Genomic DNA, 16646 nt, shown 5'->3' on the forward strand with positions numbered 1-16646 from the left:
CCTTTTTTCTCCTTTTTCTCCCAGGCTTTAGCCTCACTGTTTCTCTCCCCTCTTTAGCTCACTTTTGACTAGCCAGCCCCCACGGCAGCCATTATGTGACAAGCCACAGCCTCCACGAGAGCCATTGTGTGGTGGTGGCAACAGCAGTTTCTCACAGAATGACATTCCCAAATATGCCCACCATGGGTCCAAAAGTGAGGACCGCTGGTCTAGGAGGAACCCTGAGGCCTGAGGAAGGAAAAAAGAAACAAAACCTAAGAGGGGACCTACAAAACACCCCAATCAGGACTGAGCCCGCTTGGTAGCCATGGAATTGTGATTTTTTTGTGGGGTGGAAAACTATGGGGGAGAGGAAATGTCATTGAGTATCATGGAGGAGGGCATGGCTGACTGGCAGAAACAATGGACATTTAGGCCTTTGCTAGACCTACCTCTTAATCCGTGCAGCAGGAGAGGCGAGCCCGCGGTGCAGCTACCACGGGCTGTCGCTCTAATCTAGACATCAGACGCAACAGGCTAAAGGAAAGCCCTGTTGTGTCCTTTTTTTGTATTTAAAGGGCCAGATGCGCACGAACGCTCATGCGCTTAGGCAAGTATTTTTTTTAAAAAAATTGTTGTCCCCGCTCCCCCCTGCCCACTATCTCCCCCCCTGGCTCCAATCTCCCCCCCCAATCTCCCTGGCTCCGTTCCCCCCAATCTCTCCCCCAGCTCTGATCTCCCCCCCCCAGCTCTGATCTCCCCCCCTGCCCCTGGCCCCGATCTCTCCCCCTGCACCAATGGGCATAGCGTGGGCGGCTTCTCCCGGCTACGTGCGAATAACTGGCATAGCCGGAAAAAGCTGTGGAAATACCGGGCCAAAAGTGGTGCCTGTTACCCCAGGGCCAGGCAGCGTTACCCCAGGGCCAGGCATCTGGATGCACAGGGGCGAGCCTGGGTGTCAGCCCGGGCTAAACCCTGGTCTAGCAAAGCCCGTAGTTGCAGTTGAGTCTACTATAGCCAAAATTACATACCTTGATGATGTGAACCTGGAAATTACCTGATTGTAATCTCACTTGCCTTGGCCACATTTTTAAAAATGTTTTTAAAGCAATGTTTACAGATGAAGAAGAACGTACTGCATTCTTACTGGCTATTTTCGTGTATTTTGTGCATGCAGCTTTTTAATGTAGGTGTTTGCGTGTGAAGCTGTTTTGTATCCTTTCTTTTTAAAAGGTCCAGCGGCCTTTGATTTGCGCATTAATAAACGTGACTGACTGACACAGCACAATCAAGGGCCTCCTGACTGAGCACAGTGCTGATTCTGTATCAGAATTATGCTTGCTTATTGTCCTTGCATAAAGGAGAGAGATGTTTTTAATCCTGCAGAAACAACACAACTCTGTGAGACTGAAATGGGAAGCTTCTTCATGATATATTTTTTCTGGCATGAGTAAAACATGCACACCACAGTTGACTTTCAGAACTCAGGGTGCATTTCTAATGCTAGCTGTCATGGAAAGTACATGAGGGGGGGTTGCTGGTAAACAGCAAAAGTTTGGAATAAAAACAAAGGAAAGAACATAAATATGGCTTCCTACCAGGCCAGGTTTAAGGGTGCTTCACAAAGGAACAACGTTCTTCACGAAATTTGTTTTCAGTTATAGATATTATTAATGGTTCTTTATCTTAGAAAACTAAAACATTTGGTTGAGAATCACAGGTATAAGTATCTTGCCAGGGCCAGCCCTCCCATGAGGTGTGTTGAAGCCGCTAAATCAGGCGGCACAGTGGGAGGAGCGGAAACTGCACCACTCTCCCACCACCACCCAGCCACCTCCAGTAAATGCTCCAGTTCCATTCTTTCACTGTGCCACTGTGAGAGAGCAGCTGGCAGGAATCCTCAAAGTAAAACATAGGACAGGCAGCTACTCTCAGCCACCTCTCTAGCCATCCGTGGGGGCTGGCTAGTCTCAGGCCTGGCTCATGCAAAGAATCCTCTCAAAATTACATACCTTGATGATGTGAATCCAGAAATTACCTGTTCTCAGCCACCTGCCTCATGCAAAGAATCCGCTCAGTGAGATCCAGACAGCAGATGGAGTGTGTGGATGGATGGGCTCTTCTGATGGGTGTTCACAGTGAGGGAAGGGATGGGGGCACACAATGCAGTAAGGGGAATGGGCAAGGCACGAGGGAAGGGACATGAGGGAAGGAGAAGAGATAGAGCATGCATATTGAGGAAAGGGGTGGGGACATGAATGTGGAAGGAGTGAGGACATGATGAGGCAAGGGGTACATGATAGGGAAAGGGGTTTGGTACAACTTTAGGGGGCAAGGTGGGACACAACAAGGTAAAGGGAAAGGTTTGGGATGCAATGTAGCAGTAGCTGTGCATGTGCTCTTACACCTCAGGCAGCGGGAGAGGTTGCACAGTGCCAGGGATCTTGCACAGTGCCATTATTATTATCTTTGAAACGATGTATTAAAAGATACATATAAGATACATTAAAGAGCATAGCGCTTTACAATGTCAAGCAGAAAGTGGAATTAACTAAGCATCTAATTGCTGAATCCCAAAAATAGTTAACACTGTTTGGATTTAAGATGTCTATTTCTCATTGACCTTAACTTGAATTGTTTACTCTGGTGCACTGTAGAAGCTAAAGGTGCTTCCAGGTGGGCCTTTTTCCCCTTCCATGTTTTTTCTTACTACAGAAAACCCATTTATGATGAAAAAAGATGGAATAGCTGCATAAAGTCTTTTAAGTGGAGCCTCAAGCTCAGGAGCCCTCAAGCTCAGTGTTAGCACAGAGCAACCTCATGTACCCTGATAGCCCTCACAACTAGTCCCAAACCCATGACCCCTTTAAAGAAAACACCCAATAATCTGGTGCTCTGAATCAGCTTCAAGTGGCTAAGAGCCACCACTGTAATTTCCCACAAAGCTGTGGAGTGATGCTACATCATGGGAAATTGAAATGGCTGTTCCCAGCTACCCATTGTTGACCCAGAGCACTGCTGCTTTCAATTACAGTTGCCCACCACCAAGTAAGCCTGCCAGACCCATCAGAGGGCAGTTTGTTGAGGACCCCCTCAAGTGACTCCTTCAAGCTTGGCCCTTCTAAGAATGTACATTGAAGTTGGAAAGTTTCATATTTTATCTAAATTTCTTTAAAACAGTGGTATCCTGCCTTTCCATAAACATTAAGGTGGCTAAGAAGAAAAAGAGTACAGGATAGATTAGGGGTCAGGGGTAAGAAAAATTTTGAGCCCTTGGGCACATAAAATGGCTACTATTAGTTGGCATGGCTAGTCACAAAGGACAAATAAAATAGAACTCGGTGGAACTTACTTCTGAATAAACATGTGGAGGACTGCAAGGTAAACTCACAAACAACAGAAGGACTTCCAAATAAAGAAGTCAGGGTTTGAATGAAGGTTCAAACCTTGACTCTGCATTGAGCCCACTAAATAGCCTTACATAAACTGCCATTTTCTCAACCTCAGTAACCTTCCTTCAATGTGGGAATAATAACACTGACCTACCATACAAGGCATTGTAAAGATTACTGAGATTATTTGAAGCTCTTTGACTGCTCAAAAAGCACTGCTATAAATATTAAGGCTGGGAAGTTTCAGGTTGTTGTTGTTGTTGTGGCGCGTCATCACACAGGGGGAAATCGTGTTTGCTTACCATCGCTTCTCCACCCACGTGTTTGTTCCTCATTACTTTAGGGTGGCCATATGAAAAGGAGGACAGGGCTCCTGTATCTTTAACAGCTGTATTGAAAAGAAAATTTCAGCAGGTGTCATTTGTATATATGGGGAACCTGGTGAAATTTCCTCTTCATCACAACAGTTAAAGTTGCAGGTGCCCTGCCCTCTATTAAATCTAGTTGCTCTAGTAAAGCTGCTGCAGCATTAACTGCTGTGATGAAGAGGGAATTTCACCAGGTTCTCCATATATACAAATGATACCTACTGAAATTCCCTTTTCTATGCAACTGTTAAAGATACAGGAGCCCTGTCGTCCTTTTCATATGGTCACCCTAGTTACTTCCTCTTTTGAAAGAGGAAGTAAACAACATGCATGTGGCCCATTCAGTGGGCCATTTTGATCATGCTGCTTCTCCTGCACAAAAAAAACTCAGATTTGGGGTGTGTGTGTCTATTTTGCAACGGAAGAACAAGCGGAAGGAGTGGGAGGCATGCAGGAGGCGGATGTCATAAGTGGACAGTAGCAAGTGTGTGATAAAACACTTGTCTGACGAAACTCATTGTTGTTGTTTTAAAAAAACATTTCGAAAAGTGATATTCTGCCTTTCCAAAAAATTCAAGACAGCTAACAAAGAAAAAAATATGATGGATATATAGATAGATGGATAGAAAGACAGATAATACAATCAAAATACAATAAAAAATGAAAGTATCCTTCGGGCGTCATCAAACGGGGAAATGGTGTTTCGCTACCATTGTTTTGCCTTCTGCTGCTATCCCACAGTAGGGATGAACAGCTTCCTCTTTCTTCACACGGGGAAGAAAAAAGAAGCAAGCATTGACCACATGGCGCATTCAGTGGGTGGTTTTATCACGCTGCTTCTCCTGCACACAGCAGGAAATGGTGGCAAGTTTTGCTGTAGCCCCCAAAATTGGATTTTCGCTGTCTTATTTTATGACAGAAAAAAGGCCAGAATGCTCGTTTGATGAGCCTCTTACGTAAAGAAGAAACAGCAGCAAAACCCAGAAAGACAAAACCATAAGAACAGCAGTATAAACTTGTCAACCAAAATTCACTAAGTTATTATTATTTACTATTTGCACTGCAATTTTATTTTATTTTATTATTCATTTATTTTTTAGAAAAAATCATTAAAGAAATTGAATACTTATTCAGTATGTGTGTGTTCAGGTGTGTGGGTGGGGGTGGGTGTTTCAGCTTTAAAACATTTGCTACTCGCTCACCTTGCAACTTAGGAAAGCCAACATGATTAATGTTGAAAAAATATATAAATAGGAAGCATAGAATGTTACAATTTTCAGATGACACATGGTGGCAAAATGAAGGTAACTTCTTTTTTAAAAGGGTGGGGACACACTTTCAATATAATTTGTAATCTAACCCTTTGATCACTCTGACAAGAGCATATTAAAACTGACTAGGAAAAAAACAGAGCCTGCTGTCTACACAGAACAAGGGTCATAAAGTAAATGAACACTGCAAAACTTCCAAAAGAATTTAGACTTCCACAATACTTTCAGTTTTAATAATCCGAGGGGCCCTTTGCAAACAGATATGACTGAGACACAAAGTTGTGCAACCCCCAGCTTCCTGACACAAGAGGCTGTGAACAGTGAATCATCGTGTTCAATTACCAAGTGGGATTCCAGTGAGAGATGGAAAAAAACCAAGCTTGGATCTAAGGATGAATGATCTGACATCATGGGGTTCTGCTCCAGAAGACCCCTGACTTTCAAAGGAGACTGCTACCAGAATTGAAAATCTGACCCACCCACCCCCTTTTGCACAAGCAGGGGAAAAAACTCCTGTGAGCCCAGCTATGTAATCTGTTCGTATTAAGCATGGTGACTTAACGATATCACTTACGATAAGGAATTAGAGCAGCTAGGATACCCACATGCATTTGATTATTACATTTTTGTCCCACACCTCCTCTAAACTGCTGAAGACACCCACTGTGGTCCCTCCCTTACCCTTTGCCCTTACAACAACCCTGTGGAGAATTTGAACCCAGGTCCCCATAGTCCAGGTTTAACAGTCATCTGCTTTACATCCACCAGCTCCTATGAATGATTGTCATAATGGGTTATGCCAATTGCTCCTAATGCTCAAAATAAGCCCGTTCATTCACAGACTCCACTTCTTAGCAGCTAGTAGTTTTCCTTAGAAAGCAGGTTTAGCACAATGACCTACTACGTAAGTGCAAACCAGATTTCTCAATCATGAGCATGCTAGGTTGTCTCAGAGGAGCAATTGATAAAATCAATACATTAATTGCACACTTCAAATTGTAATTTTAAATTCTGCTTTTAGCCAGTTTGAAGAGCTATCCCTTCAGAAGAGCTGGGGTTCATTTTCAGAGGCTTCTGAGATTTCTGTGCATTCTCTTCAAACATTAGTACACCACAAGAAATATGAGTGAGGTGGCTGCCTCTGGAGGATTTAGAGTGTTATGAAAGCAACTGATAGTTATTTACATTGTTGTTGTTGTTGTTGTTGTTGTTGTGTTTTTACTTCTATGAATGGAAAGAGGCACTTGTGGGGTTTTCTGGATCATGTGCCGAAATAACTTGACAAGCCTTGGTTACTATGCACCTTGACTTGGGTGGTGGCAAGAAGGAGTTATGTGCCTGAGGTTCTCCCTCAGGTAGCAAAACGTCTTGGGCCAGCCCTGTGGAAAGGTATAACTGGCTGCAGCTTTTCACCAAACAAGAACTATTCTTCAGTGTATTTCCATGTAGGTATTTTGTTCTGTGTGAAGCCAGGGCATCCAAATGTGCTTCTGCATGAAGGTTTCACTATTGTTTTTTCCATGAACTTTACCCACACACACAGTTTACCCAAGACAGGCAAGCCAAACTGTGGTGGCCGTGATCATGCCCTTCTGCATGATGGCAGCTGCCACAATCCATACATGCAGATGCCACAGAAAAGCCTCTCCCACATCCTACTCTGGAATGGCTTCCTCAATTTCTGGTGGTGTGCTAATGTTTGAAGTGAGTGCACAAAAATCTTTCCAGCAAGTGTACAAACATCAAATTGCAGGGCTAGCCCTCCCATGAAGTGAAGTGAAGGCCCTGCCTCAGGCAGTAAAACAGGAAGAGTGCAAAATTGCACCATCCCACCCCCCATCCCACCCCTGCTGCCTACACCAGGTGCTCCAGAGAGCTCTGCCAGTCCCACATTCCTGCTGTGGCAGTAAAAGAGTGGCCAGGGTGGGTGGGGCTCTCTGGACCACCCTCTGGTTCACTCTGAAGGGATCCTCAAAGTGAAATAGAGAACTGGCAGCTTCTCTCAGCCACCTGCCCTCTGGTTCATGCTGGGAGTCTTCTCAACACAAGACAGGGGATGGATTCTGGGACTGATCCATTGCTGCTGGAATATTGACTGAGGAGGCCTTATGTCTCCTCTCTCTCTCTCTCTCTCTCAGGCATTAGGCTTTGTAATTCTCCAAGGAACAGCTGGGGGAAGATGGTCTGTTAGTTCAAATTCATCAACAGGTTTAATTCTATCACCAGAGGCTTAAATCCGGATAAAGGATTTGTATCACACTACATTGTTGCCTTACCTAGTGCCAGGATATTTGTTAACAGCAACAACTGCACTGCAAATGATCACTGTTAATAACGTTGTTGTCATTTTTTGCCATTTAATTTTCTTCTTACCTCACTGTTTACAATTCTTCCCTCCCCACTATCACATGTACTGTATATAAACCTGAAACTCTCTATAGTACTCCATGCATTTGATGAAATGGGGCCTAGTCCACAACAGCTAATGCCAGAATAAATTTGTTAGTCTTTAAGGTGCCACAAGACTCTTGTTCAGTGCATGGGTTAATGCCAAGGAAAGTGAAGCAAATCCTGAAGATGCCATGGAAGGGCATGAATGAGTGATGGGGAGAGAGAAAAGGAGTAGCAGTCATGACAAAATTCTCTATTATCCCTTCTACTGGGTCACATATAGCTTAATGCATGCCAGAGAATCTTCACAGGGTCTGCGGCCCGTACAGCCGGTTTGGCGCAGGGTTGCACAGGTCTCCTTGAAAGTTGAGTAAGTAAAGTGGAGGGGGAGGGGTGTATAAGTTAAGAAGAGGAGGTAAGTTTGAAGGGTTTCAAAAACTACATAGTGCCTTCTTTTTTATGGCTAATTAGAGTACATTAGGAAAAACAACAGAGTATTGTGAGACCTGAAAGATGAACAAACTGATTGTGGGCTTTGGGGGCTTACCATCCCCTACATCAGATGCATGATTTATTTATTTTATTTATTTATTGCATTCTATACCGCCCAATAGCCGAAGCTGATGAGTAAATCAGGCGTATTGTGTGGCAAATGACAAGTTGAAAACAAAGCCCAACCTACATACCAAGGCGAAAGTGTGTGCCTGTGTTGCACTTTCACCCTCCAGAGTGGCCGAACGAGTCTAAGTCTCCACCTGGGAGAAAGGAAGGATGCTTTTCTTTTCTTTTTTTCTTTTTTGTTTACATCTCAAGTTGCCCGCTGGCTGCCATTGGTGGGTGTTTTTTCTTTCCGAAAGGGAGGGGGTCCGTCTGGAATGAGAGGCTGGGGATGCTGCCCCCTGTCACATGATGGAAATTTCCACTCTTTCCGAAAGGAGGAAAGAAAAGAAAGGAGGGGGAAGTAGAGGGTCGCTGCCCACACGTCCGTAGCCCTTCTTGCGAGCAACAAGCACTGCCGCTTCGTGGGTGTCCCAAGTGCCTCTTGCTCAGAAGAGTTGCCAGGCTACAAGGTGGGTCGCTGGAGAGACCACCCGTTTCCTCTGGATGAAATACTCAGCGGACTTGAACAACCCCAGAGAGCTTTCCTTTTTCTGCCAGAATTCGACTTCTCACCCGCTTCCCCGAGCAACCAGGTAAGAGATACCGCCGGCCTCCAGGTATCCGTCTCCGCTGCAGCCGCTGCCTCTCTTGGAATCCCGGGTTGGCTTTTCCCATTTCAAACCATCCCGCGTCGGGAGGGTCGCAGCGGCGGGGTGTGTGATGCGGCTGTGTGTGTGTGTGTGTGTGTGTGTGTGTGTGTGTCTGTGCGCGCGCGCGCGCGTGGACTGGCAGCGCGGTCTGATCGACGGCAAAGGCTTGTGCGGTGGCAGCGAGTCCTGGGAAAGGGGGAGAGAAAAGACAGGCCCTGTAATGCCTTTTCTTTTCTTTTCCTTTCCGACGGATGACTTTCTCGAGATCGCTCCTAGCGTGCTTATCTAGCGGCAGACCTTAACGAGCGATCGGCGCCGTCCTGCTTGCGCTGAGCTCCTACTTGGGAAGGCGCGTTCGGGTAGAGAGAGGGGAAAGGGCCCGAGAATGACCCAAGCTTGCGGTGTCTCGGCAATGGGCACAGTGGGACCCAGTGAGCAATCTCCAGAATGTGTCTTGCGGATCCTTAAAGGCAGCGGACGGAGGCTGGTGGCTCTGATGTCAGTAGAGCAGTGAATCCGCTCTGAGTTTCAACCAGAACTCTAAAGGAGCTATCCAAGGTGCTGAACCCGTTCTGGGGGCTAGGGTTCAGCACCCCGGATAGCTCCTTGGAGTTCTGGTTGATTCTGACTGAAAGCCAGAGCGGATTCACAATCCCACTGCCATCGGAGCCACCAGCCTCCGCTGCTTAAAGGGAAAGTGTATGGACAAGGCGAAGTAAAGTTTGGTGGCGGCTTCTCCGCCGCAGCCGCCTGCCCACCCCCTCACCCCAGGCTGTAACGTGTTTGATATAGCTATCCTATGCGTGTTTACTCAGAAGTAAGACCTGTTATACTGCATCCGGCTTACTTAAGTGGGTATAGGATTGCAGCCTTAACTGCACACATTGTGCAGGTCTGGGGCAGCCTTCCCCAACCTGGGCCCCTCCAGATGTGTCGGACTACAATCCTCAGCATGCTGGCTAGGGGATGCTGGGGGTTGTAGTCCGACACATCTAGAAGGCCCCAGGTTGAGGAAGGTTGGCATAGGATATCTCGGCGAAGGAGGCAGTGGGGTTGCCAGGCCGGAGTCGCAGCCCCAGGTTCAATTAGGGCCGGGGTGGGGGGTGTCGCAGCGCCGCTGCTGCCCCAAAACAGGCTTTGACCGTTCTTCCATAAAAAAGCGAGTGAGTTCAAAAAGTGGGCTGTCAAAGCTTTTGCTGTGACCCACCCCCGACACCCCCACCCCCTTGGAACCGCAGCTGCTGTGCTGCGGCCCAATCCTCATCTTTCGACTGAGTAAGGAACCATCCCTGGGCTTCACTAGCCGGGGTTCCCAGCCGGGGAGGTGCGGGCGAGGCTTCTTCTTTCCCCCCCCCCTGGCTTCATTGACGGAGCGACCGCGCCGAGACTGACATGCCAGTGACCGGGGCTGGGGAGGAGCAGCCTAGCGGCGGCCGAGAGCAACTGCCCCTCGCGGCGGGGGGCGAAGTGAGCGGAGCCCCCCGCGCGTGGCCGCCCGCCTCCTTTGTTTCCGCCCGGGAGGCGCTCTTGGGCTGGCTCGGCAGCAGCTAGGCCCGAGCTCCGCTTCCGCAGAGCCTGTGGCAGGGAGAAAGAGCTTTCCGATCACTCGTTGGTCAATGGGCGCGTGGAGACGGAGCGCTGCTCGCCTTGTCACGCGGGACGAGGGTCCCAGGCGGGCAGCGGAAGGGTGGGGGAATCCCCTCTTGTCTTCGCCCTCCGCGACAACCCGGCCAAACGGCCTCAAGCGAGCCAAGTTGCGCTGGAGGGCTTCTCCCTCGAGGGGGCGCTGCAGAGCGGCACAGGCCATGTTGTTTCCCCCCCCTTCTGTTCCCCAAACTACCGCCACCTAGTGGTACAGGTAATGTTGGTCCCTTGACTTAATGGGCTTACTCGCTCCCCATACTTATCCTTTGTAAGTCCATTCACTTGTGAAGCACACAACTAATGTTTCTCTTCACTGCATCCGCCAGGCCCGCCCCTTTATGCTTTAAAACGGCTTCTGCGTGTCGTTGTGGAAAAGGATAATAAATACTTGTGTGTTACAGCGTTACATGCGTTGCTTTATTGATAACCTGCTTTGATTTGTGAGGGGAAAAGGATTCCCTCAAGTAAAGCTAGTTAGCACTTCCTGGGTAGGAATGTCTTAGCCTACAAGCTGTCTCCTTTCTCTTCTAAATTGTAGATCTAGAGAGGAGCTACAAGAGAGAGGAAAAGAGGGAGTTGAATTGATGGGTGGAAGTCTAGTTTGCCTTTCTTTCGTTTTTGCTGCACTGAAAAATAAATAACAGCCCTCTTGTGGGAGAGAAATATATCTGGAAGCTCTTCCCCCTAATCCCTGATGTGCAGAAGCTCTGTAGTTGCTCAGTTGTGAGGAAAATGCACTTTGTGCCTGCTCAGGAGCACTTAATGTAAGTCTTTGCATTGAAAATAGATGCCCAGGTGAGTCCTGGCACAAATTAAGTCCTAGCCCTTCTGTAATAACATTCCTCAATCAAATACTTAAAAGTAGAGGTACCTACTCATTAGAAAGATTTACAATGCAATCCTATGACTTACTAGGAAAGGGCCCTAGCTCAGTAGTAGAGCACATGCTTTGCATGTAGAAGGTCCCATAGTCAACCTTCAGTTAGGGCTGGAAAAACTCCTGCCTGAAACCCTGGACACCCAGTGACTTGGTTCACACATAACACGTTAGTTGAATTCAACAACCATGGGTCGTTGAATTCTTAGTTGTTGTGAAGTGTGAACTGAGCCACACTAAAACACCATAGTTTAGTAGGTTTAACGAGTCAGACTGTGTGTGTTGATCTCTGAAAAGACTATGTTTCAAAGGATTTTAGGCCACCATGATACAGCTTAGCTGATGTGAGTACAACCTGGCTCATTAGTACCTTTTAAGAGCAATGAAAGGGGGCACTAGATGGAAATATGGAAGGTGCCCAGAAACCTCCCATTGCTTGTAATGTCCTGTGTGTGCCAGGATGAGATGGGGAGTAGGCAGAAGAGGAAGAAAGAGGATTCTGTTAAGCTCTGTGAGGATCCCTCTGCACTGGAAAGCATTGCTCTTTTGTGGCGGAAAGCTACCAGCCCGATTCAGATTTGTTGATAGTAATGGACAGTAATCTCATTAAGATGAGGGATGATGATGATGATTGTGGCAACATTGTTTGAGCTACCTGCTGCCCTTTGAGGTTTGTTTGTGCATTTTTAAAAGAGCCAATGCTATGTTTAGGAGGAGGGGTTTTGTGCTTAGGAATATTCCATTCAGAGATGCAGTGAAACACTGGCTAGGATCTAAGAGGCATTTAAGGCAGCATGGCCAAGAGCTTGCATGTGCCTAGTAGGATTTCCAATGTAGTCCAACGCAACTGGAGGGCACCTGGTTCGGGAAGGCTATGCCAGAGAGTTAAAAGGCCATGTTTGAGCACCATGATCACTGGAAAGAAGTTGAATATATTTTTCTATATCGATTTCTTCCATTAACATGCAGAAAATAGTTCGAAGGAAGGTTTTCATCACTGATTTTGCTATACAAAAGGACAAGTCTAGAGAGGGAATGGTGCAGCAAGGGAGCAATAAACTAAATAGTAGCAGTGTCTCTAGGTGTGTATAATATAAAAATTAGTTGTCATTTATATGGTTGATTCATATGAGATATATATATATACACACACATATACAGATATATGATTGATGTTATAGAGAGAGTATAGATAGATATGATTTATATGATATATTAATACAGATATTAATATATCTAATGTGAAAATGATAAAGATCCATCAAACATTTATGTTTCTTCAAAAATGTTCTCCGTTTCTTAGAAGCAGCATGACAGCTATGTGATGTGGAGGTTGCTATGGTGTACCAAAGTAAACAGCCAAGCCATCATAGCCATCTCTCTTAGTGCTGTTTTCACTAAGGTTGTTAGTGCTCCTATCCCTGGTTCCCTCCCTCCCCTTATTTTGATGTGAAACACAGCTTCTGGGAAGGGCTAAGCACAAACAAACAAAAGAAGTAATAGACGTGAAAAACAAATGCAACACTTCTGTTTCCATACTCATGTTTTAGCTCAAGGGTGCTCAGCCAGATGTTTTGGCCTACAACATCAGCGTTAATCAACGTAGTAGCCAATGGTAAGGGATAATAGGAGATCTCATACCATTGATGAGAAATCACATTTTCCCAATATTCACATAGCAGAGCCTGCAATGATCATGTGGGAAAGATGGATATAAAAACTCAGAGAATAGCCAGAGAATATCAAGGTTTAGTTATGAGAACCTTGCATGATGATTTTGGACACTTAGAGGCAGAGAGTACTCTGGAACTAACCCGAAGCTGGTTTTACTGGTCATATTCAGGGAATCAAGTGGGAGAGGGAGATATGAGGAAAGAGAAAAGGCAATATTTGCAAGCCGCTGTTAGCCTTGCAGTGAAGACCACTGATATAGCGAAGAACCTACAGCACCCAACGAACCGTACAGTAAGATAACCTGCATATTCAGGTTCAATTTTAAATCTGAGTTACTACAGACAAGAGATTTTAACAGCCTAATTTAAGAGTGGAGGGAAAGGCTTTTGTTCTTGCTTTTCTTAATTCAGAGCCAGATACCCTTGCCAATCTACTGCAAGTCATCCAGATCTACCTTCTGTCTACTCCTGTCCTAGTCTAATCCATCTAGGTAGGAACCTACCAGTATTCTAAGTAATATTATATTATACATGCTATTCACTCACCCACACGCAACTGCTTCACAGACATCTAATTTCAGCCCACTGCCATTTATCAAGTACTGCTTTTGGATGAGTTTTATTATCACTGATGAAAGAACTCAACACTTATGCAGACATAAATCAACTTTGTACAAAGATGGGTTTTTATAAAAATTACAGAGGTTGCAATATACATCCTTAAAAATTTCTGATTTGTGAAATTGTGTTGTTTAAATTTAAGGTTTTTCCAACTTTTTTCATTAACAAACTTTACAGCTTGTGGCTTTCCTGCTCCTTCAAAATTATTGACTAGATGGATTTGCGTAGCCTTTAATGGTGAACCTTTGATTCATAAATGGCTTACTCTTTTCCGGGAGTTTCATCTGGGCACCCATGGTCATGGGCGAAGGCAGAGGAAGCATAAGTCCATCACAGGGAACCCCAGAATATGACCTAATAATATGTATATCCTGCTGCAATCAGACATTTGTTTAATTGAATTGTGCTTTAATACATAAACACATTCTTAATAGGATGTAAATTCTGAACAATGTATGAGTGTGGAAATAATATGGACTCCACATAACTAAAGGAGTCCCACCATTCTATGATGTGTTCATATTTGTTAACTCTCTGGAGTATAGTGGAATAATCTTTTATAAACCTATGGGCCATTCAGTCCAAGGGTCCCTCTCACTGAGTGTTCTCCTCACGTAGTGGCTAGCCAGTTGCCTCTGGGAGAACCCTAAGTAGGGCATGACTGAAACAGCAACCTCCCACCCATGTTCCCCAGCAGCTGATGTATGGAGGCATACTGCCTCTGTTAGTGGTGGCAACTGACAGGAGAAGTAGCCATTGATAGCCTTATTCTCCATGAATTTGTCTAACCCACTTTTAAAGTCATCTAAATTGGTGACCATCCCTTGTCAAAATAAATTCCATAGTTTAGGTATGCACTGTGTGAAGTACTTTCTTTTAGCTGACCTGAATCTCCCACCAGTCAGCTTCATAGGATGCCCCAGGTCCTCCCTAGCCACTTTCTACAACACCATGCCTAATTTTGTAGTCTATAAAATACATGTATTTAATATAAAATAATAAATACATGTTAATAAATACATTTTTAGATTCAATTAATGAAACTTGTTTTCCATAAGCTGTTTAATTAAATATTTAGAGCTGGCATCTTGCATATAATCTCATTATCCTCTGATGGCATAGAAGTATACATTGTTTGTCCTAAGGGTCTCTAGTCTACAAGAAAACATCTCAGTCCTCGCTGTCCATCTTTCCAATTATGATACAAAACAGGAATGGGGAGCCTCCTAGCCAGCCAGCCTAGCCATCACCAGAATGGTGCACTGATGCTATTATACACATACACTCATACACACACACACACACAAATAAATGTCTGCAAAGTTAGGATAACATGTTTTTAAAGGAGTCCCATTTCTATGTAGGCAGAAGAATCAGATAAAAAAAGAGATCAGACAACATGATTGTTTCAGCATAGAGAGAGTTTCACTTTGCAGGTTAACAACCAAAAGCCGCCTGCAAGAAAGATTCCTTTTTGCCATATGATGAGAGTTATAAGAAATGACCTATTTGATTCAGAAAGCTTTGACCATCTTTCCTACCATTGCCACTTCCTTGCATTCTCATCTCAACTTGTGCCTCTTGGAGCCAGGGGGCATGTACCATGTACCATATTATCATCACATTTCATGTCAGACATAGGAAGCACCAACAGATTTCATGCACATAAATATTTTCCTTTCCACCTCAAAAGTCAGTGGTCCAGCTGTCACAAGCTTCTTAGAAAGAACTGAAAACAGGAATCCTAGGGAATAATATGAGCACCTGGGGAAAAAAAGATTAACTGGACAGTGTATCCAACATATTAGTTTTAATGGGAAATGTAACTCACTTACCATGGTCTGCTTCTTGCTATTGATAAATTACATTTATCTGTGGGGTCTTTTTTTTTAATATTAGCCATGCTGGATGCATCAACATATTTAAATAGTGCCTTTGAGAAAAGGATTCAGGAACAAATATGTACCATAGCACTGGGAAGCCGCACTTGTGGAGTTCAAGCTAAGCAAACATCTGTTGCAAAGACTCATAATGGGGTTGTTTTCTTAGTTTTTTTTTCAAGGGGTCATGGACACAACCTTGCAAATTGTGTTTTTGAGATTTACGAAATGGCTAATCAGCGTTATCACAAAATTACACAATAATGTCATAAACAGTGCGAGTGCTTTCTGAAACGGAAAAATGCATTTGCTGTCGATAGGTCTTGGCTTTTTTTTAATATCCAGTCTTAGTACGTGATATATTTCATGTGGATCTAAATGCTATATGATTGCAAGAAATAAAATACAGATTTTTAAACCCATTTTTATAATAATTTGTATAAAGAATATGCATATCAGAATATAGAAGACCCATTTCATAATAGTTGTAAAGTGAGTTTAGATGTCCGTCTTTCCCACATGATCATTGCAAATCCTGTGATGGGAATGTTGAGAAAATGTTGGGAATGTTGAAAAAGGTAGGAAATGTGATCTTTCATATAGCAGAAGAGCTACCCCAAGGATGCCCCCAACAAATTGGTGACTTAACAACTGCATGCGTTATTGCATGAAAATGCAACACATAGAAAGTTCCTTATAATTGCAAGGCAGCACTGAGAAGACAGTAGTCTAAGAATTCTTCTGGTGTACTGCTTTTCAGACTCTCTTCCTGAGGTTCCTTGGAATTGTATCATCACGTTCCCCATACGAAGAAAGTTCGGTATTGGTAATGAACCTCTTTCAAGTACAAGCCTGCCCATCATATTCATTCATCCCCTGCAATGTGGAGCTATTATTATTATTATTATTTATTATTATTATTTATTTATATAGCACCATCAATGTACATGGTGCTGTACAGAGTAAAACAGTAAATAGCAGGACCCTGCCGCATAGGCTTGCAATCTAATAAAATCATAGTAAAACAATAAGGAGGGGAAGAGAATGCAAACAGGTACAGGTAGGGTAAGCAGGCACAGGGTAGGGTAAAACTAACAGTAGAAAGTAACAGTAGGAGTCTGCACAACATCAAGTTTTAAAAGCTATAGGAAAAAGAAAAGTTTTTAGTTGAGCTTTAAAAGCTGCGGTTGAACTTGTAGTTCTCAAATGTTCTGGAAGAGCGTTCCAGGCGTAAGGGGCAGCAGACGAAAATGGACGAAGCCGAGCAAGGGAAGTAGAGGCCCTTGGGCAGGCGAGAAAC

The 16646-nt window shown here is 44.5% G+C and overlaps 1 long non-coding RNA gene across 1 annotated transcript in view; it reads right to left on the reverse strand.

Annotated features, from left to right (window-relative positions):
- LOC134403628 (uncharacterized) overlaps positions 1 to 15438 on the reverse strand; it is a 59236-nt gene extending 43798 nt beyond the window's left edge. Inside the window, exon 1 of the long non-coding RNA XR_010025823.1 lies at positions 15302 to 15438. This is a non-coding gene — a long non-coding RNA (uncharacterized LOC134403628). The remainder of the gene's footprint in view (positions 1 to 15301) is intronic.
- Between the last annotated feature and the right edge of the window lie 1208 nt (positions 15439 to 16646).

The sequence above is a fragment of the Elgaria multicarinata genome, chromosome 9 (genome assembly GCF_023053635.1).
Source record: "Elgaria multicarinata webbii isolate HBS135686 ecotype San Diego chromosome 9, rElgMul1.1.pri, whole genome shotgun sequence".
Classification (NCBI taxonomy): Eukaryota; Metazoa; Chordata; class Lepidosauria; order Squamata; family Anguidae; genus Elgaria; species Elgaria multicarinata.